The 22,035-nt window shown below is 44.0% G+C and overlaps 1 protein-coding gene and 1 non-coding gene across 3 annotated transcripts in view; one reads left to right on the plus strand and one right to left on the minus strand.

Annotated features, from left to right (window-relative positions):
- LOC130385201 (NLR family CARD domain-containing protein 3-like) overlaps nt 1-18,714 on the minus strand; it is a 57,120-nt gene extending 38,406 nt beyond the window's left edge. Inside the window, exon 1 of one of the 2 annotated variants that reach the window (XM_056593583.1) lies at nt 18,570-18,714. The gene's annotated coding sequence lies outside the window, so the exon portion shown is untranslated. The remainder of the gene's footprint in view (nt 1-18,569) is intronic. The other variant, XM_056593582.1, reaches the window with a different exon arrangement.
- Nucleotides 13,181-13,299, plus strand: LOC130386721 (5S ribosomal RNA). The gene has a single exon (XR_008896183.1). It is a non-coding gene; the product is annotated as a 5S ribosomal RNA (ribosomal RNA).
- Nucleotides 18,715-22,035: the final 3,321 nt, after the last annotated feature.

A 22,035-nucleotide genomic window follows, 5' to 3' on the forward strand; every position in this document is an offset into this window, starting at 1 on the left:
TTTGTTTACCGGCGTTGCTATGGTTACCGGTCTTGCGTGTTCCAACGATTTATTAGGTTTCTAATAAATCGCTGTCTAATCAATACTTCATTCACTGCCTCTTCCGTGGTCATTACAATATTATGAATAGACTGTGTCGGGTTCTCCGACGTCTCTCCCTCTTGGCCTGCCCATAACAGGTTCGAATATTAAGGGCTGCCTAATATTCGTTCGAATTTTGATTTATTTTTTGATATTCAAATTATATTTGAATAACGAAGTTCGGAGTCAAAGCCCTAATGCACTACCACTGGCACTAATGAGTTATCGCATGCAAGCTAAGAAAACGCTGCATCTAACCCCGCATGAAATGCTTGCTGGTCGACCCATTCCTTCACCTATCATTCGAGGGCCCCATAAGGGACATCCATTATTAGAGTAATTTAAAAAAGAATTAAGGAAAATATGTTTGAACAACTAACTGCTGTACATAAGTTTGTAATTCCAGCGAAAGAAACACGAAGTTCCAGAGTTGGAGGAGCAACCAACAAGAGGGGTGGAGCCAGGTGACCAAGTGTATCTAAGGGTGTTCAGGAGGAGATGGAACCAGCCCAGGAGAGAAGGACCATACAAAGTCACCAACGCAACACCTACAGCCATCTAGGTGGAAGGAAGTGCCACATGGTATCACCTCAACCATTGCACAATAGCCGCTCAACCCAGGACAAGGGAAAAGCGTGAGGGGCGTGAGGAGGAGCCAGATGCAGACACGCCCGGGCCTGACCAACTACCCAAGTACCAGACCCAGCCGAGCCAGGAGCAACAGCCACACGATGATGCTGAAATTGGCAAACCTACTCCTGATCCTCTACGGGTTGGGCCAGATTCCGCTGGAGCAAGGACTGATCCCGAGGAAGACTGAAACTACGGAGACAACACAGACCTGGAACAGCCAGGAATCAGGGGCTGGTACTGAAGGAAGCTTAAGAGAAACACAGGACAATCCAGCCCCGTCACATTCAGGAATAGTTAAAAAGGAAGAGAGAATAGTCTTATATGCTCAGATACCACCGCAAAACCGAGTTAATGAACAAAATATGTTTACTGTTATGTCAGGTAACCAATCGTTATGTGTATTAACTTTCCACCGGATGTATGAACTAGCTTGGAGGAAAAGTCACTGTAAAGTGTATATTCAGCCAAAACCAATGAAATGGTGTCAGAAAGAACATTCAACTTTACACTAGAAGCAGAAGTCCCTTGTACAATCAAAAATCAACTGGATAAGGTCGTTGAATTTGACCAAAGTAATTCAGGAAAAACTCCAGATAATGAAAAATAAATACAACCACAGCCATCGATAAAGTAGATCAAGCTCCAGATAGATATATTGGGAAAGATTCACTTGTAACCGCTAATAGATTAAATTTGACTCTAGATGCAGGTAAGATTAATGTAACTTCTATCAGAGAAGAAACAACAATATTAGCAATCACTAATGTAACTTCAATTAGAGAAGAAACAACAATATTAGCAATCACCAGGCGCGTCGTTAGACCTGGGCATTCGGGGCTATAGCCCCGGATCTTTTGGGATCAGCCCCGGATCTCTGCCGTAAAAAAAAAAAAAAAAGTATATATATATATATATATATATATATATATATATATATATATATATATATATATATAGCTGCTTTCATACACGTAAGTACTGGCTGCTCTTCTGAATATATGCTGCATCGTTGCAGCAACATTGAAGACGATCGCGTTGACTTCTGCGGTCTGTTCTGCCTCTGTCACGTTAAAATTGTACCGGGGGCGAAAATTGTACCGGCCTACGTCATCGTTTGTTTACATCCTGACAACCTGCCCGGCAACAGACGACGCAGAAAACATGTTTCCAAACGACGAAATAACATAATACAGATAGCGGATCGCTATCTGTATTATGATAGATAGCGATAACACTTGTTTTTACTTTATATTTGTATTGTATTTAATTGTTTAATCGAAACAATAAAAAAAATTGCCCGCGAAACGGGCGATCGCGTCAAATGACAAATGTTTTGCCCGCGAAACGGGCGATCGCGTCAGGATCGCTAGAAAACACTTGTTTTTACTTTATATTTGTATTGTATTGAATTGTTTAATCGAATTTAGCTAGTAAACTGAGTGTTTTAAGCAGGTTTCATAGTCTAGAATGTTCAAGAACCTTCCTACGTGATTTGACGCGTCATTTGACGCGATCGCCCGTTTCGCGGGCAATTTTCTTTATTGTTTCGATTAAACAATTAAATACAATACAAATATAAAGTAAAAACAAGTGTTATCGCTATCTATCATAATTCAGATAGCGATCCGCTATCTGTATTATGTTATTTCGTCGTTTGGAAACATGTTTTCTGCATCGCGTCGTCTGTTGCAGGGCAGGTTGTCAGGTTGTCAGGATGTAAACAAACGATGACGTAGGCCGGTACAATTTTCGCCCCCGGTACAATTTTAACGTGACACCTCCATGCTGTCTGCGTCAAACCAAAACAAACCTGAGTGACAGCGGCCGCACTTATCCCGCCTCCTGCTAATGTACGTAATATCCCTCCCCTTGCAATGCCGGCGCTGGCACTGGCCGCGGGAGCAAGATGTTATTCAAACAAAAATGCATCAATCATTGTTTTATTCTTTCATTACACAATTTCTTTCATTCTTATAAATAAAAAAATAATATAAATACATATATAAATCTAGCCAACTTTTCAATCAAAATTAGTCTTGTCTTGTCTCTCTAGTGGTTTTTCATTCTAAAACACTACATTATTTTGAGAAGCAAATGGTTGCAGCCTCTATAGGCTTACTGTGGCGCTGATGTGAGTACTGTATGCATGTGTAACGGAACAAATAAAATGAGTATGTGTATAGTTAAATCCTGTATCATTGGGTCAAGACTTTTATTTTGATATGTTGTTAATGTTGTATTCCGGATATCCTGCAGCAGAAAAGACGGTAACTGCTGCAGGTAGGTTGAGCATAAAACGTGTCCGCATGAAACTTTTATTAAAGTAATTCATTGATTCAGTAATTCATCAATATCATTGTCACTTATCTGTAGACGGTTGTTTAATACACTCTTCATATATTTGGCATTGTATTGTTTCTTTTATTTGAGTTTTGATTTTCGTTTGCATTTGTAATATTGTATGTATTTTGTCTAGGCGGACCAGGAAATGCTCTAAACCTGTCCTTTATGTTGCTGACCCATTGTGCAGGTAACCGATAGGTTGTTTTAGTTAAATGTATGTTTATAATCCCACTTGTGGCGTTGCTAGCATTCAATGCTAGCATTCAAAATCTAGCCGGTCCCGCCATTTTTACATGCAATACCGCTGGTCGCCACATGAGGGGAGGGATCACCTGTTTATGCGCGCTGTTTAGCGCAACTGTTTTAAATATATATAATAAATTATAGAGCAGAAAAGACGGTAACTGCTGCAGGCGGACCAGGAAATGCTCTAAACCTGTCCTTTATGTTGCTGACCCATTGTGCAGGCAATAAAACCGCTGCATCCAATGCTGAGCGTCCGAGTCCAATGCTTGAAGGGAAACAAAACACAACGCAGGTTACAGTGGTGCCGTGATCCCGGATTCAACTGATTGGTCGCTGACCAACAACCCTTACCGGAGGGCCTGTTACCATTCCCACACTGGAGATCAACTGAGAACACTTGGGTACTGTTTTAGTGCACATCGACATTTTGTATTTTTTTTTATTACTATTTTTTTTTCTTCTCTCCGTCTTTTCCATTGTCATGGCTGGCTCACGGGTTACTGGAGCTCAAGGCTTTCTGACTCCTGTTAGTGTGGGTCGGGGTAGAGGTGTGTTGGGGTTGCCTATCCCTTTCCCTCAGCTTAGTGCGTCTGTGGGTACTACTGTAGGGATGGCAGCGAGGTCTCCACGTCCTGTTGTTAGTGACACACCACACGCTGCTCACACAGAACAAAATAGTTTCCCTGCGCAACAGGCCCCCTGCACTTCCACTCCTTAGGTCTAGTCCTGCGGCGGCTTTGTCTACTCCAAGTGTACACAGTGGTAGCTACGCTCCAGCTCAGGACTCTGTGTCATCATCTCAGCTACATGTAATGAGTCAGAGGAAGGTGAGAGATCCCCCTACTTTCAGAGGTGAGAATTCAGACTCAGTTACTCTTGAAGAGTGGATTGAGCTAATGCAAACTTTCATAAAGAAGGGAGGTCTATCTATTGGAGAGCAGGGGGAAGAGATTCTCATCCATTTAAGGGGCAAGGCCAAGGATGTAGTCAAAGTGGGCATTAAATCAAGTGGCGTTGACATCAGACATAGTCCAGCTTCTATCTATAGCCTTTTAAGGAAGCATTTCAGTTGCAAGCAGTTTTCACCACTGCCTCTGCAAGACTTCTACACAACCTTCCCTGAACCACGGGAAGATCCCTTTGACTACTGGCTTCGCCTTAACTGTGCTGCTGATATTGCTGCCGAGTGTCTCCTGGAACAGGGTAAGCAGCAAGACAGCTTGTCCATTGAGGTCACACGTATGTTCATTAGGAACTGCCCAGATTCAGGTCTATTGCTCACTTTTCGTTCTAAGACCATCGACAAGTGGTCGGCTGCAGAAGTGCAAGAAGTTTTGGATGAGTACCACTCAGAGAAGGTCATCAAAGCAGCAGGGGTAGGGAAAGATGGGGCTGTTGGGGAGAAGAACGTGGCTGTGAACAGGATGGAGGTGGAGAGTAGCCTAGCTCCCCTGTGTAGCGCTCAGCCAACACCACAGTCCACATCAGCTGATCACTCTGCTCTGGAGAGGATGATTGGTATGATGGAGAAGGTTCTTATGAATACTGCTCAGTCCAGATCAGCGGATAGAAGGACAAGTGGTCTACCTCGTATTCAAGGTCTTAAAGACACACCGTGTTTAGTTTGCAAAGACCCCTCTCATTCTGCCTTGTCACACTGTAAGGATAACAGACTGTGTTTCCAGTGTTTTTCTCCTGACCATGCAAGGGACAGATGTCCACGTAGGGGACAGAGTGCAGTACCCGGTGGCCAGGCGTCAAACTAACAGATCTGCGTGTGGGGGAGGACCACGTAGATTGTGAAAGTGTGCTTCCCAATTCTAGCTTTGAGGCTTTTTCTGACTATGAATCTCTTAGTCAGTTGTACAGTAGTGATTGTTCGTCAGAGAAGACAGTTATTTTTCAGAATTTGCAGACAGTTCCCAGGTCTGATAGTTTATTTTACACATCAGTTTCAATAGTGAATGGACTCTCTTTCAAAGCGCTTATTGATAGTGGATCCATGGCGTGTACTCTTAGTGAGTCTGCTGAAGCCATGTTGTTGAAATACATTCCAGGCATTTCAAAGCAGTCAGCTCAAGATATTGTGATTGTTGGCTGTGGAGGCCATCGTGTCACTCCAACAGCAATCTATGACCTCCAAGTCAGTGTGTACGGTTATTCAATGACTGTTCCCACTTTAGTTGTCCCAGGTCAATCTGAGGAGATGATTCTGGGCAGTAACGTCATCAAAAGGCTTTTGACGTGTCTGAGAGAGGCAGGTGGCAATTGGAAGCTCACGTCCATGCCCAGCAATAACCAGAGTGATGAATGCTCTCAGTTTTTGTCCCTTTTCTCCAACACTCAGAGGTGGAGAGGTGAGTCTGTGCCAGACAGAGTGGGCACTGTAAAGCTCATGAGAAGTGTGACATTAGAGCCACAAACAGAGCACCTGGTTTGGGGTAAGCTACCCGTGTCTTCAGCCTTGTCTGTGGGTAGCACAGTCATCGTTGAGCCGACCAAGTCAAGATCAAGACCTAAGCAGATAATGGTTGGCAGAGTGATCACACCGCTTTGGGGTGATGGCTCCATTCCGATGAAAGTTATAAACCCAACCAATCATAGAATAGTCCTGAGGAGAAATGCTAAGATAGCCGACGTGTCACCTTGCATTGCTGTGGAAGACCTGCCACAGCCAGAACAGATCAAGTCAAATGTGCAGTGTACGGACAGCAGCCCCTCAACTCCCTCAACTCCCAGGTCAGAGGAAGAGATGAAACGTGCCTTGTGCAGTTTGAACCTCCCTGACATCGATCTGGAGTCTTGTGAGGTGTCGGCACACTGGAAAGACAAGCTGCTCCAGACCATTGAGAGATATGAGTCAATATTCTCAAGAGACAAAATGGACTGTGGAGAAGCCAGTGACTTTGTCCATCGCATTCATCTGGCTGATGACCGACCCTTTCGTTTGCCTTACAGGCGTATACCACCAAGCCAGTATGCTAAACTAAGGACGACTCTGAACGACATGGAGGAGAAGGGAATCATTCGCAAGTCACACAGTGATTATGCATCTCCCCTCGTGCTTGTCTGGAAGAAGAATGGCGATTTAAGGATTTGTACAGATTTCAGGTGGTTGAATGCTCGGACGGTCAGAGACGCCTACCCGTTGCCTCACCAGTCTGATGTGTTGGCTGCACTGGGCGGGAACGTCTTCTTTTCCACAATGGATCTGACATCAGGCTATTACAATGTGCCTTTGCAGGAAGAGCATAAGAAATGTACAGCCTTTTCTTCTCCTTTCGGCCTGCACGAGTACAACAGACTGCCTCAGGGTCTCTCAAACAGTCCAGCCACATTCATGAGAATGATGATGTCAATCTTTGGCGATGAGAACTTCAGCAGTGTCCTGTGCTATCTGGACGATCTCATGGTGTTTGCTCCTTCCGAGTCTGTGGCCCTTCAGCGTCTTGAAATGATCTTCTCCCGTCTGTCGAGTCACAATCTGAAGCTGGCCCCAAAGAAATGCTTCTTCTTAAGACGTTCTGTTAAATTCCTTGGCCACATAATCTGTGAGAAAGGCATTGAGACGGATCGAGACAAGGTCGAGGCCATCAGCAAAATCCAGAGAGTTGATCTGATGGAGGCTGACGGGCAGACACCATGTTCAAAGAAGATCAGATCGTTCCTTGGTATGGTGATGTATTATCAACATTTTATTGAGGGATGTTCTGCGAAGGCCAAGCCACTCTTCAAGTTGACAGCAGGGTCCAGTAAGCAGACTCGTGGGAAGTTGGGGAGAAAGCCAAAAAAACGGCCGAGTGTCACTAAACTCGCCCCTACTGATTGGACACCTGCTTGTCAGCAGGCCTTTGAAGTCCTGAAGTCAGATCTGCTACAGAGTGTGACCTTAGCTCACCCAATGTTCGACCAGCCTTTCATTCTGGCTGTTGACGCGTCTTTTGACGGAGTTGGAGCAGTCCTCTCTCAAGTCCCTCCTGGTGAGGAGATAGCAAGACCGGTAGCCTTTGCCAGCAGAACGTTGTCTCGGTCACAGATGAACTACCCTGCTCATAGACTTGAATTCTTTGCACTGAAGTGGGCTGTTTGTGAAAAGTTCAGCCATTGGCTTAAGGGAAGACATTTCACAGCATGGACTGACAACAACCCTTTGACATACATTTTGACAAAGCCCAGACTGGATGCCTGTGAACAGCGATGGGTGGCTAAACTTGCATCATACAGCTTTGACATAAAGTATGTCCCAGGCCCTAGAAACATTGTGGCAGATGCTTTAAGCAGAGAACCCTTCGTCCAGTCTTGCGTAAGCCACCGCATTGTTACCGAGCCATACATGTCTCTCTTGAGAAATTTCAGTGGTGTTGTGGATGACACAGTCCAAAATGCCTTCAGGTACTCCAACAATCATCAGATGGTCCTGAGATCAGGCAAAAATCCACATAACACGTCCGCCGACGAAGCCTCAGACACTGGTTCGGTCGGAGCTCCAGATGTTTCAGCTGTTCTGGAAGCTCATTCCAGTGGTGGTCTGAGTGAAGTCCTGGGTGCGAGTCCGGCTGTTCCTCAACTGCAGCAGGTTGACTCCCCCATTCCTCACAGCAGTCTTGTGAACCAACAAGGGCAGGATAGTACGATCAGCCGAGTCCTCTACTATATCGAGAGACGGCGGAAGCCATCGAAAAATGAGAGAACAGATGAGTCCTTCAGTGTGCGCCAGCTCCTGAAGTATTGGGACAGGCTCGTTATCCATGATGGCTTACTGTGCAAGGTGAGAAAAGATCAAGGCATGAACAGACGACTTTTTCTCTTTGTCGTGCCCAACTCTCTCAAAGCGCAAGTACTGAATGGAATTCATGATTCCGCTGGTCACCAAGGGAAGAGCCGAACGCTGTCTCTGGCTAGGCAGAGATTCTTTTGGGTTGGCATGAAAAGAGACGTTGATGATCATGTGAAAAACTGTCATCGCTGTGTTGTTGGAAAGACACCAGAGCCCGGTGCTTCTGCTCCACTTGAGAGCATCCGCACATCGGAGCCGATGGAACTGGTCTGCATTGACTTTTGGTCTGCAGAGGTCAATGATGGGAAGTCCATGGATGTGCTTGTTGTGACTGACCATTTTTCCAAAATGGCTCATGCATTCCCATGCAAAAATCAGTCCGCTAAGCAAGTGGCTCGGAAGCTCTGGGATGATTTCTTTCTCGTATACGGTTTCCCTAGGAGGATTCATTCTGATCAGGGAGCGAACTTTGAAAGCAAGTTGATCAGGGAGCTGTTGATTCTTTCGGGTGTCGAGAAGTCGCACACAACACCATACCACCCCATGGGCAATGGCGTGGTTGAAAGATTCAACAGGACCCTTGGGTCCATGATCAGAACGTTGCCTCCTAAATCCAAAGCAAAGTGGCCCCAGATGTTACAGCTACTCACCTTCTGTTACAATTGCACAGAGCACGAGACAACAGGCTTTGCACCATTCTATCTGATGTTCGGTAGAGTCCCTCGTCTCCCAGTTGACGTCCTGTTTCAAACTGTGGTTTCTGACGATGTTGTGGTGGGTCACAATGAGTTTGTGTCACGCCTGAAGAAAGACCTGCGTGAAGCGGTGCAGATTGCACAAAGACACAGTCAGAAAGAACAGACTAGACACGCAAGGCTCTATAACAGGAAGGTCAAGGGGTCACCTCTAATCATTGGTGACAGAGTGCTCGTTGCGAACAGAGGTGAAAGAGGGAGAAGGAAGTTGGCTGACAAATGGGAGTCAACAATGTACGAAATTGTGGCTGCAAACCCTGACATCAATGTCTACAAGATCAAAGACGTTGCCTCTGATAAACTGAAGGTAGTCCACCGAAATCTACTGCTTCCTGTGAACTTCTTACCGATTGGTGATGGAGAAGACACCCACACCAGGGGTAGTGGTGAGGTGGTTCCTGAAGTCAGCCCTTCGGAAGAAGTAGATCACAGAGGCGAGGTGGTGCCTGAAGTCAATCCTGTAGTTGAGGTGGATGTCAGTGAGGGGATGGTTCCCAAAGTCAACCTCCCAGGTGAGATTGATGGCAGCGTTGACCGGACTGTACACTGGGTGCTGTCCAGCCCTGATGATTCTGAGTTGGAGGATCGACAGACTAGCCTCTCTGAAGGACCTGATGTGTCTGATTGGGTGTCTGAGCCATTTCACTCAGCTAGTGTCATCGGCAGTGATCGGAGGTTGGAGGACAGTGATGTTCCCCCTATAATCAATGGTCGACACAGTGCTGAGCTCCACCCCGTGGTCATTGCACATGAAGAGGTATCCACAGATGCACTTCCAGTATGCACTCAACCTCTGGGTGTTGAAGACACAGTAGCTCGAACCAGACGAGGCAGGGCTGTCAACCCTCCAGAGAGGCTCATTTGCGAAATGAATGAACAAGTCCTTGACACTTCAGAGTCCACAGTGAACTCTTTCATTTATTTAGTTAAAAGTTTGTTTTGAGATTCAGCATATAGGTACTAGATGTCAGTGTAGTCAGTCTATAGACACAGTAAGACACAGTTAGAGATAAGTATCATTTATAGCAATATTTGAGGTGTAACAGGCATCTCAAGAGTCTACTTTTGGTCTTGTGGATGGCGCCATCACATTCCTTAAGTACTCCTTAGTTGGAGGATTCCTTAATCGACAGCTAGTGATATTTGGTTTTATTGACTTGTTAGTGCCTGTATAATTTTTTTTTTTTTTTCTCGGTTTTGAGGCCTAGGAGGTATTTTTTTTATTATTTGTTTCTATCTCTCTACCTCTTTATTTTGGTGAGTGTTCTACCGCTACGTCCCCAATTTAGCAGGATTTAAGGGAGGTGTATGTAACGGAACAAATAAAATGAGTATGTGTATAGTTAAATCCTGTATCATTGGGTCAAGACTTTTATTTTGATATGTTGTTAATGTTGTATTCCGGATATCCTGCAGCAGAAAAGACGGTAACTGCTGCAGGTAGGTTGAGCATAAAACGTGTCCGCATGAAACTTTTATTAAAGTAATTCATTGATTCAGTAATTCATCAATATCATTGTCACTTATCTGTAGACGGTTGTGTAATACACTCTTCATATATTTGGCATTGTATTGTTTCTTTTATTTGAGTTTTGATTTTCGTTTGCATTTGTAATATTGTATGTATTTTGTCTAGGCGGACCAGGAAATGCTCTAAACCTGTCCTTTATGTTGCTGACCCATTGTGCAGGTAACCGATAGGTTGTTTTAGTTAAATGTATGTTTATAATCCCACTTGTGGCGTTGCTAGCATTCAATGCTAGCATTCAAAATCTAGCCGGTCCCGCCATTTTTACATGCAATACCGCTGGTCGCCACATGAGGGGAGGGATCACCTGTTTATGCGCGCTGTTTAGCGCAACTGTTTTAAATATATATAATAAATTATAGAGCAGAAAAGACGGTAACTGCTGCAGGCGGACCAGGAAATGCTCTAAACCTGTCCTTTATGTTGCTGACCCATTGTGCAGGCAATAAAACCGCTGCATCCAATGCTGAGCGTCCGAGTCCAATGCTTGAAGGGAAACAAAACACAACGCAGGTTACACATGCAATACTACTACTCATAGTAATAATCGGAGAGGGTTGAGAAACAGTGGGTTGACAATCCCTTCTGGTACCTCATTTTGAAAATCCCCAAAAAAGAAACTTCACATAGGACTGTCTTTCAAATTTTAATACATTGCTTTGGAGGTTTTCAATCTAACATCCCACTGGTTTGATTTTACCTAAGAGAAAAATGTTTATTTTTTAAAGCATCCACAGCAGCCATAATAATGAGATTATGAGACAATGAGAATGAAGCGGCAACAGTGTGACTGTGCAGAGTGAGAGAGATGTCTTCAATGGATGACCAGGGATTGGTGGTGGCGTTACCCAGGAAGGGCGGCTGTAGTTAACTGCAAGCAACAGAACATGAATTGTGAAGTGGAGGAAGGAGTCGAAATGAGACTTCATTAACAGATTCATGTACAGCTCAGATTTATATGGAGATAAGGTTCTTAAACAACTTGCATACAGCATAAGCAAGTAACAGAAAGTCTGGGAAGATTATTTTTTCATTATTTAAATCTACAACCTGGTTACACGTCGCGCGATAGCGCATATCATTTCATGCAAGCGAGTGTTTACTTCCTGGTTACAGGTCGCGCGATAGCACATATCATCTCATGCGATCTTAAAGAGAACTTGACGTGAACAGTTTAGGAATGCATATTCCGGGAAAACATTAGAACTCTGAAATGCTGACTAAATATAAAGCATGTTTTTATCTGTAACATTAAACCTACACGGACAATAAGTAATAACTTAAAAATGAAACATAAAAGCAGACCACTACTTACTTGCCGTTGCCTGGCTGGGGGAGAAAGGTCCGTCGGAGCAGCGATGGCTTCTTGACATCGGGTAGGTGCACGCAGGCTATATAGGCTATTCTAATGTCTTATTTTTGCCCTAGCGCTCGGCATAGGCGACCTATGTGTTTGGGGCGCCCTTAATTAATTAATCGATACATTAATTAATTAATTATTTAATTAATTAAGATACCGTAGCACGCAGGAGTCAGGATGGTGCTCCCCCCCGGGCTAAAGCCCCGGATGTTTTCAATTGCTAACGACGCGCCTGGCAATCACTCATGTAAATCCCATTAGAAAAGAAACAACAATCATGAGTGAGCCAATAAACACACTAGCAACAAATGGTACAGCAGCTACTGTTCAGAGTAAGATAAAAAAGACAACAATGCTAGCAGAAGTAGAGGTGACCCCAACAATGACACCAAAAGAGAATAATATAGAAACACTGGCAACTGCAATATCAATGGTAAATTCCGAAACTATGATAAATGAGATCGCAATATCGTCATTCACATCCGAAACTATTGTGGCTAGAATCTTAACATCGACACCCATGTTTCTTGAAGTGACTCTTGTAGAGCAGGCTATAATTCCTGAGGATAGTAAGAATGTTGAAAGTATTGGTCGCCACTCAACAGCAAGAACCCTAAAACATTATGAACCTGACCCCTATGGACGCATTAGGGTAAGAACAGACCAGTTGTTCAGACAAGCAAAAAAAAAAAGTTTGCATAAATGGGTGGAATTCACTGGAAAACACATAGAAACAGATAATTGTTATTTATGTAGTAGAAATCGTCAGAAAGCATTGTACGTAATAAATAGTAAATTCAATTGGGAATTATGCATAGAAGAGTGGAAACAACAGATCACTGAGCAAGACAATTCAAATACAACACGAATAGAAGATAATACATTGTGTGTTCATTGCAATGTTTATGGTACTTAGGATTGAGTGTTTACATTTACAACATGTATTATGAAGATAAATGGGACTGAAATCCTCTGAACAAAATTATGAAAAAATGTCGAGAAATTGACATAACTCTATCAGAGGCAATAGGCGAAGTGACACTGCCAAAAGGAAAATATTTCAATATAGAAGAGGGGTTTAAAATGTTACCAAAGCGACGAAGGAAGCAAGAAGGTCAGCGATGTAGGCCATATGCCAGAGGAACAATGTGGAATAATTTGGAATATCACAATATACGATATCAACCGGAAACCGCTGCTTAAACAACCACCTGTCATTAAAGGTGATCAGCACCTACAAAGCCCTGGGCAAATGGCTAACAGGGCATATATGTCGACCTTGTGGTATGAAAGTCTATTCAAAAGTCAGGACAGAGGCAGATCAGTTTTGGATCCGCAGAAATAAGATTCTTCGTCCCACACTTGCTAAGATGTGGAGAGGTAGATGCGCAGAGATTGCAATATTACCACCACTAAATTATGCTGTCGGTAACTTAGAAAGTACTAACCTAAACTAACCTCACGGCCATACCAACCTGAACACGCCCGATCTCGTCTGATCTCGGAAGCTAAGCAGGGTCGGGCCTGGTTAGTACCTGGATGGGAGACCGCCTGGGAATACCAGGTGCTGTAAGTGGTGTCGGGTGGTGGCCTATAGGTGGCACTCTTCCCTCTGGCCCCCTTACTCATCAACCCCGATGCCCCAGTGCAGTGACGGGGACACTGCGCTGTGGAAGGTGCCGTCCTTCGGAGGAGACGTAAAACCGAGGTTCTGACTCACATTGGTCATAATAGATCCCATGGCACTGATCGCAAAGAGTAGGGGTTTCCCCGGTGTCCTGGCCCAACCAGGCTCATTCAATCTGGCCCCCTAATCATCCTCCTGTATAATTGGCTGACTCATTAATTCCCTCACTCTCCACCTCAAGCTGGTGTGTGGTGAGCGTTCTGGCGCAGATTGGCTGCCGTGCTTCACCCGAGTTGGTGCTACACACTGGTGGTGGTCAGTGAGGTTCCCCCTTCTCTGTAAAAAAGCGTCTTTGAGTGTCTAGAAAAGCGCTATATAAATTCAATCCATTATTATTATTATTATTACTAAACAGGCGGAAAAGAGCATATGAACAAGACGAGAACATAAAAATTGACAAAATAGGACAACCCACAAGCATACCCGAAAAATTCAAGGCACGGAGTGAACAGCAGAACTCGCGGCACTACTGCCAGCAATTGGAATCGCTAAAAATGCGGGATGGATCAACTACATTTATTACAATCAACAAAGGTTTATTAACTACACGGATGATGCTTTATGCGCTTTAGGTGAACAACTGAGAGCCACAAGCGCTGTGGCGTGGCAGAAAGGGGAGGAGTTTGTGCTCTTATAGGTGAAATGTGTTGCACCTTCATCCCAAATAACACTGCTCCAGATATATCATTCACACTCCTGATTTATAACCTAAAATGTCTAAGAAAGGAGGTAAAGGACAATGCAGGCCATGACCAGGGTATGTTTGGATGGCTTGAAATTAGGTTTGGTATGTGGGGAATGGTGCTAGCCAAAATAGGTACATTGCTTTTGATAGTATTAACATTGATAGGATTGATTTTCTGCTGTTGTATTCCCATAGTCAGATCTGTGATAGCATCCAGGCTCTCCTAGGAAATGACCCTCATGGTAACGAGACGAGAAAGGGATGAACATTGCACTCATGGGCTCCAGGGCCTGATGACGGCGAACAGGAGAAGCGACTACGACAATGTCCAAAACCACCCATATGTATCCAGCACACCAATACAAGAAGGTCACCTAAGCTATTAAAATCCATGCAAGCCTGCAGACAATCTTACATTTTTAAATTGTATTATTATGTCTCCTATTTTTGAAATGTCATTTTTTTGAGTATATTATGTCACATATTTCTGAAATGCCAATTTTCAATTAATGCTGAAAATATTATGTCATGATTACTATGTGGGAATTCTATGTACACATTTGATATAATCGCATGCTGAATGTGGAACATTGTGTTGTTATGATTTGAAAGGTTTTTATTATTTCATATGAACGAATTGCAGGGATCAAAATATAAAAAAAAAATTTAAACCTAAAATCAGGTATTAATCCCTGATAATTTTGCAGGTTGAAAGCCCTGATAAAGCTTAAAGGTTTTTCCTGATAACCAAATGTAGTGCTAATCTGGTCTAAATGCCTGGCACGTAGTCTTAGTGATGGTTTAAGTAAAAAGGGAAGTATTACTGCTTTGTTTGTTAGTTCCAATAGGGGGGATATATAGGAGAAATTAACCATTACTTTTTATGTTAACTATGAATATTATCAGGCCTATATATCATATAGATACATTAATAGTAGAAAGCCGCTAAAACACCTCTGGATTCATAGCAAAGGCCTGACACGGCACCAGAGACTCTGGGGTCAAGGCGTGACCTCAACCTAATGTTTAGATGAGCCGAAGATGTTGACCACATGCTTTTTCTGAATTATTCTTTCAGAGGAACTGAAAGAATACTTCAGGAAAAACAATAAGGTTAATTAAGGTTAAAATGGTCTTTATTATAATTTATTACGATAACATTTGAGTCAACCAATAACTAACTTGTGAATTTGTTTTTCTTTAGGTTCAGTTTTTGTTTTGTTTATTGTGTGTCACCGTACCTTTATTATCCAAATGTATAAGCATAATTCTTACAAGTTCGGATGACTCTTTATTCTACCCAGTTTAGACAGTTCTGATTGACGTGGCTCAGAATTCCCCCCACAAACTTGGTGTCAGAAGTAGGATCGCGACTCTCCTTGGGATCCCCGAGCCACTCGTCAACTGACTGATCGTTCCTGCGGGTTCCGAAGAGGTGACGGTGGGGCTCGTGGGGGACTCCGGGAGAGTGGGCGATCACGGGTTCATACGGTGAGAATTCAAGTCAGTCATGATCAGAAAATGGAAATAATGTATCGACTTGATGTTGATCAAAGAAAAACTAGATAAGGAGAACACGGAGAGACGTGTTGAGTACATAGGAGTGAATCAAAGTGTGGACAATATCAAATGCGGGCAATAGGTAGAATAAAAGAAGATTAGGTCATCCAATTTAAATAGTTAGTGTAGGACAATCGGGTAGAATAATGAAGGGAATTTTTATTATGAAAAACGGTTAACACAGAAGCGATATTGAAAATGCTAATTTTAATATTGTGATTTTTCTTTTTACATCTCTTTGGTTAAGGACAACAGGTGGATTAGCGCTACATCTGCTGGGAAGGGATCCTACATGCTAGTCTCTAAATTTAGATTCAGAAGTAGTGGGTTTACCTTTCAAATGCCACTACTACTGCTACAACACTTTGGTCAAATGTTAGCATTTGATATTATGATATTTTTAACTCTGATAAATTAGTGGCCAAAAACTTCCTTAACATAAAAAAAGGAAATTATGGATATACAGGGTGTTTTTAACATACTGGATCAAACAATGTTCCCAACACTGACACAGATAATTCAGATTGCACTCACAATTCCTCTTAACAGTTGTAGTTGTGAGCGATCTTTCCTAGTGTTGAGAAGGCTCCACACCTGACTTAGGTCAACAATGGGGCAAGGAAGGCTTCACTAACTTCCTCTTTTGTCCATTGAAAGGGAGCAACTATGCAAAGTGAGTCAAAGCCAAGTTATTGACCACTTTGTCACCATGAAGGCGAGGCGATACAGCTTAATAGGGAAAAAAATAATCATTTATAAAGGCTCTATGCAGTAGTGTATGGAATTATTTAGTTAAATTTAACAGCTTTGATGGTTCTATAACATTTTCCAGGTTGATTGGTGGCAACGAGCCACCTCACCTTAAGTCAGAAATTCTATTCGTTTTAAACCTTGTTTCTTGCCTTTTTAGTCCATGTCGTTCTGGCAAACTTATGCTTTTTCCACACAGCTTGTAAATAAGTATAGATGTACATCTTAGACTTCACCTCATAAAGAGGTGAAGGTCATAAAAATACTTTTTGCTATTTGTTTGTTAGTTGCTTTATTTTCCTGAAATACTTATTTCTACTGTGGATTGAGGTTTAGGTAGCTAATAATCTCGTCTTTCTTATCTTAAATGGTTGCAGTAAGAGGATCTTATTGTTTGTAAATCTTTGACGCGTGTATGTGTTTAAATAAATATCATTGTACGTACAATGTACATTGTACATTGTACTTACTCATGAATCTATCTTTGAATCTTTACCTTGACCAGTGCTTTAATATAGCCTACAGTATGACAGTGACAATAATGATTTTGAAGCTTGTATATACCCTTCTGTATCCATCTATTTCATATTGTGCAAACATAAAATAAGAAAAAGAGTATTGGCAGTTGGGGGCCCGTGCCCCAGTAAAGCTCTAGGTCTAGCAATGCCCCTGCTCTGTACTATCTAACCCCTACCTGCTCCTTATTGACCTGTCTCTTCACTGCCTAACCCTTACCTGCTCCATAATGGCTGGTCTCTGTACTGTCTAACTCCTATCTGCTCCTTAATCATCTGTGTCTGTACTGTCCAACCCCTGCCTGCTCATTAATGGCCCGTTTCTGTACTGTCTAACCCCTACCTGCTCCTTAATGACCTGTCTCTATACGGTCTCACCTCTACTGGCTCCTTAAGGACCTGTACCTGTACTGTCTCATCCCTACCTGCTCCTTAATGACCAGACTCTGTACTGTCTACACCCTACCTACTCCATAATGGCCTGTCTCTGTACTGTCTAACCCCTACCTGCTCCTTAATCATCTGTGTCTGTACTGTCCAACCCCTGCCTGCTCATTAATGGCCCGTTTCTGTACTGTCTACCCCCTACCTGCTCCTTAATGGCCTGTCTCTGTACTGTCTAACCCCTACCTGCTCCTTAAAGATTACGGGGAATATTAATTTTGACAAATAGTAATGCAACCGTATGTTTATTAACGTTTTAAACAATTTGTTTTTCCAGAAAACAAACCATCAACCTATTAATATCATAAATAAGTTATACATATTTATGAGTGAAGTACAGTACCTGAGTCTTCTCCCTGCTGTAATGAAGTGAGCCACACCAAACCGTCCAACTCGGTAACAAGGAAATGATGTTGTGAATTAACCAGTTGGACCAGTTCCCCTTCAAGTTTACCCTCCTCTCAGACTAAGTTCCTATTGGCTGCTGTTCAATGACCTTACTGTAGGCTACAAATGTAAGATGTACTGCTCTATGTGGGACTACACAGCATTTCTAAAATCTGGATTGAAGCCAATGGCTGTGAAGAAGGCAGGCAAGGCTGTCATCAGAAGGGTCTGTTTGACGTCAATCAAACTGCGCATTGGGGGAGGGTTGAGTGCAGGTGACCCTGTCACCGTCTATGCTGCCTGCTGTGCTCAGCCCAACACAGAACATCCAGTCACCAAAAAGTCTCACGCTACGCCGTTTCAGGAGGAATATGTTGGAAACCACCTCAAAGAAAAATGAAATGCGCTCACAAAAAAGACAGTAAAATACCTTAAAACGGGGAAAAGCAAGGTTGTTCTCAGAGTTACTTGATTTCAACGTCCATCGCTGGACACGATGTTAAGCAACATGAGAGAATGTCTATTTCTCAATGTAGAAAGATACGTTTGTAGACTACCTCTCTGCATTGGTAACGTGTCCCTCATTGTCCCACACTAACACACTCTTTGTCACACATGAGGTTTGTTGGGATCTAGCCAGTGATTAAGACTTAAAATATAAAGAGAGCTATGATGTCTAAAAGCTCAGATAGAAAGACGGAGACACAGTGAGAGATTTTAAGTATGCTACAGTTCAAACATGTACCATGTAAACATTAGTAACGCTTTGAACCACATGTGTTTACCGATAAATAATGGATCAGAGTTGAGTACAGTACCTTCGTCTTCTTCCTTCTGTAATGGAGTGAGCCACAACAAACAGTCCGACTCATTATAAGGAAATGATGCTGTGAACCAACCAGTTGGACCAGTTCTCCTCCCAGTTCACACTCCTCTCAGACTAGCCTCCTATTGGCTGCTGTTCCATGACTTCACTCGGTGATGAAGAATAATAACTTTATTAAGGGTCCAATGGCATGAAAATCTCACTTTATAAGGTTTTCTAACATTAATATGAGTTCCCGTAGTCTGCCTATCGTCCCCAAGAAGCTAAAACTTGTGTTCGGTGTAAAACGAGCACAAGGTATCCTGCTCGCCATTGAAGAAATAAAAGCTCAGGCGAGCTGATTTGGAATGTGGCCCCATATGTCATCATAAGGGGCCAAGTTACCTCCCCTTTCTCTGCCTTGGCCGCCCAGAGAATTTGGCCCGCCAATGAGCTACGACCGTGCGACGTTATCATGGAATTGTTTCAGGAAATAAATCGCACAAATATATTGCATTATAGTTAATCAGAATGCAGTTAATAGTTTATTATTTGACAAAAATCGACTAAACTATATTTGAAACTATTAATTGCCTCCGTTTAACAATAATGCAATATTTAAGCAAAGTGTTGCCTGTAGTAAGTAGCAGCCCACCATTGGCAACTACTACATCAATAAGAATGACAAAATGTATTTTTATTGATTTTTATTTTTTTTCCTGAAACAATTCCATTGTAACGTCTCTGCCACCAGTCTGCGAGTGTAATTTGTAGACGGTCCCTAAAACAGGTAGCAGCCAGAACGTTGATGACGTTGTTGCACAGACATGATAGCAACAACATGTCTTTGTGATTTTTCGCGATACGTTGTTCTAAACTGTCCTCAACATACTTAGCCCGTAATGTAGTGCACTTGCGTAGATGAATCCGATTGCGTGGTAAACCAAAACTGAATATCCGGCGAATATCAAACCGGAGGCTAACTTGTACCTGTTGAGGCCGCATGCTCCGGTAGAGCTGCTCTTTAGCATCGCGCTAACCTCCTTCCCCAAAGTCACCAGGGGGAGGAGGGGCTGTGCAGGTCTTCTGGGTCAAGAGCATAGCTGGAGTAAGGACGAGAGGAGACTCCGGGTCTGAAGACACTGGGACAAGGGGTCTTGCATTCATCACCGCAGTAATCTCAGCCTAAGGGTAGTCAAGTCTTTGTGTGTGAGACGCGACGATCCACATTGAAGGAGCAAGCAGTAGAGGATGCGACGGGCGATGCCAATCATGCGCTCCCATGCGCCCCCATGTGTGAGATGAGTGGGGTGGGTTGAATCCCAGGTGCAGTTGTGCTCCTGGAGATATTTCTCCATGGTCTCTGAGCTGGAGCTTGGTTTATCCATCTTGCGTTCTCGGCAGGCACCAATGAAATTGGTGCCTTGGTCCGAGCGTATTTGCTTTGCTGGGCCTCTGATGGCGAAGAACCTTCTCAGGGCATTAATGCAACTGCTGGAGCTCATGGCTTCTATTACTTCGATGTGCACGGCTCTTGTGCACATACATGAGAACATGACAGCCCATCTTTTGATGTTGGCGTGTCCTCCTGGAGGGTCTACTTGTAGACGCTTGGCCGGCAGATCTGCCATTTGCTGGTGTTCTTCCGAAGCTTCTTGCAGGTGACACACTTGAAGAGAATGCTGGGGTTTGTTTCTTCTGTTGCTAGCTTAGACTGAGCTATGCGGCCTCCGACTCTGAAAAGCCCATTGCTGTCGATGAAAGGATGTAGCTTCAATAGACTGCTACGAGGGGGGAGATTTTTGTTCGAAGGCTCTTCAGCTCTTCTGCATAAAGCTCATGCTGGACGGTCTCATCACGAAGATCCTGGCTCTATCCATCTCCTCCTCTGAGGGGCCCCTTGGACAGATGTGCCATCCTCTGCAGCTGCCCTTTTGTGCCGGCAGTGCAAAAGAACGGGCAGCATGGATCAAAGGTGCGACTGTGGTGGTGACGGTCCATTTTGAGCAACGCCAAAAGCGTGTGGGGTCTGTAAGGTGACGAGAGACTACAGTAAGGTTAACAGCAATCTCGGGGTGTAAGTCGGAGTCGGAAGCGGGGTTAACAAGGTTGAATGTCCCTTGGACTTTGAGAGGGTGGGGAGATGGATTCCGAAGAAAGGCTGGTCCGGAGAGCCATGTTGTGCTGCTGCATGGGCTGAGGAAACTAGGCCGTCCATTTTCCAGAATGGAGGTTTGGAATGTTCCGACGTGGGGTGGCTTGTGCACTCCCCCGAAGCACACGTCGCCGCCGACGACGCATCCAACGTCCAGCTTTGGGCGAATGGGGCGTCATGTGGACCGTTTATTTGGCTTCTTACTTTGTGTACTCTGAGAATGTCTCTACCGAGAAACAGGAGTATGTGTGCATATGGAAGCAGGGGTTGGATCTCGTCTGCTATGCGTCTCAGGTGTCCGTGGTGTCGAGCAGCATTGGGGGTTGGGATCTCCGAACGGTTGTTTAGGATTTGGTTGCATTCGAGGAGTGTGGGAAGAGGGAAACTGGCCTTCTCATTGGCTGACTCCACAACGTAACCACGGGCCTTTCTGCCAGCTGTCTCCTTGAGAACTGTACATGTCCTGAGTGTGTATGGACACACGCCACATTGCAGATGCTGAAGAACTCTGACGTCGCAAAGGAACGGTTGCTTTGCTCGTCCAAGATAGTGTACATTCATCTCGACTCCTCCCTTCGTCAGGAAAGACGCTGAGGCAAATCTTGGAAGATGCCCTGAGACACATTCCATCTCCAAATACTTCTGTGCACTTGGAGGTGACTTCCTGATTGTCCGCTTGTTCTCCTCCCTCCCCGTTCTCTGAAGCAGGGGACGACGACTTGGACTTCCAGGGAGCTAGACCTGGGTGCTGAGGTGTGACGGTTCCTGCCACATTCCTTGCAGTCCACCTCTGTGACGCAGTCCCCAGCTAAGTAGCTTGTTGAGGAGCAGCACTGGAAACATATGTGATTGTCTTTTAGAAACTGCTTGCGCTCTTCGAGGGTCTTCTCCCAGAAGCCTCTACATTTACTCAGTGGGTGGTCTTTGTCATGGATGGGACAGTGCTTCCCAGGGTCAATGTTTCTCGGTCGCTCTGTCGGGGACACTTATGTCTTGTGCACAGATATGGCTGTCTTCATCTGTCTGTCAAACCTCTCTTTCTTTTCAGCTGCTGTGCGGGAAGGTGGAAGGTTGAAGATGGTATCTACTTTAACTGGCTTCCCTGCGGGTGAAGTCAGCAAACACAGCGAAGGGGGGAAAAGCCACATTGTTTTTTACCTTGTATTTGGAACCAAATGAAGCCCATTTATCCTGGAGGGTGAATGGAAGCTTGTCGACGATGGGATCCACTCCTCTGGAAGTGTCTAGGTAAGACAAGCCAGGTAAGTAGCCATCCATCTTCACAGCTTCTAGTTTTAGGAGCAGGTCGCGGAGCTTGTGAGGG

The sequence above is a fragment of the Gadus chalcogrammus genome, chromosome 7, assembly GCF_026213295.1.
Source record: "Gadus chalcogrammus isolate NIFS_2021 chromosome 7, NIFS_Gcha_1.0, whole genome shotgun sequence".
Classification (NCBI taxonomy): Eukaryota; Metazoa; Chordata; class Actinopteri; order Gadiformes; family Gadidae; genus Gadus; species Gadus chalcogrammus.